Here is a 1,388-nt window from a genome sequence, read left to right as displayed (position 1 = left end):
TAGGGAGCTCATCTTGGGTAAAGCCTGCTCATTGGTTTTTGTCACAGAAAACAACTCGAACATGAACCAGTGTGAAGCAGAGCTGAAGTTTATTAAAAGACATTTTAAAATAGATTTAGGAACATCAGTTCCTAGACAGAGATACTGAGGGAAAGAAAAAGGTACTCCAGAGAGAATGGGTGTGGGCTTCTCAAAGAGACATGTGCTGCATGGTTTTTACAATAACAATAGCCAGGATTGGGTAGATTATAAAGTTATTATCCTAAATGGTTGCTAAGAAATTACAGTTGAATCATGGGGTAATTCCTGAGGACCACCTCATAGGCTTAAGTTGCTGAGATAAAAGTGTAGATGACAGGGATGCAGGATCTAGGGACCTTCACTGTCCACAAAGCTAATATTTTCATTTATGTGTTTCTTCGAAAGTGCCAGGCATTGAGGGGAGGGTGGACAACACACTTAGGCCTGATGCTGATTTATCACTATTTTAGCATTCTCGGTACAGAATTATATCTGTAAATAGGAACCCCTGTCTACAAAAAAGTTTAAAATCCAAGCTTTATCACTGTTTTCATCAGTATGTTTGCTCTTTGATGTCACTAGGAGACATTGGGAAGAGGAGTCCAGCCAGTAACATAGAATAAGTGGAAGCTAAAAAGGAGAATTAAAACATACACAAATATTGTGACAACAAAATTATCTTCTTGAATATGGAATTGAAATAATAACTGGATTTAATAACTCATAATTATTTCTTCTATTCTAAAATCTCCCCAAGCTTATAATTCTAGTAAGACAGTCAAAGCATGTCAATTATTTTATTGTTAGAACAACAGATATTCAGAAATTATAAACTGTCTTAAAATAATCAACATATGATAAAGCAAGGAGCTGGCAGCCAAACCACCCCCAAGTGTTTATAGAGATAGGAAGCATCTTTGCCTTAAACACTGAAAAACTGTGAGAATTTAAAGTGCTTGAGAAAATGTAAGGAAATAAGTTAAGTACATGTTGGTCATAGAGTATTTATGCAAATAAACCTAAAAGGGAGAGAAAAAAGAGAAATTAAGCAATAAATTATTCAGCATTTCAAAGTGCTGGCTGATATACTCAAGCTTCATCCTGACACAAACTGAAAAATCTTGAGGCAGAAGGCAGATTGAGTTTCATGGGTATGAGAGCTACATTATGAACATCCCAATGCTGTGTGCAGTGGGTCCTACAAATATCAGAACTACCTCAAGGATTGGGGCTTATCAAAACCATACTAAGCACTTGAGAGTTTACTTGAATTTTCAATGTCTTTCTAAAAGAGACTATAATGTTTATAAGGTTTAACTAAAGTCACATAAGGCATATTGGTTGTCAACCAAATCTTAGTATGAATT

This window comes from Mus pahari, unplaced genomic scaffold (assembly GCF_900095145.1).
Source record: "Mus pahari unplaced genomic scaffold, PAHARI_EIJ_v1.1 scaffold_11213_1, whole genome shotgun sequence".
Taxonomy (NCBI): Eukaryota; Metazoa; Chordata; class Mammalia; order Rodentia; family Muridae; genus Mus; species Mus pahari.
The sequence above is the reverse complement of the archived record's forward strand: the minus strand, read 5'-3'. Positions refer to the sequence as shown.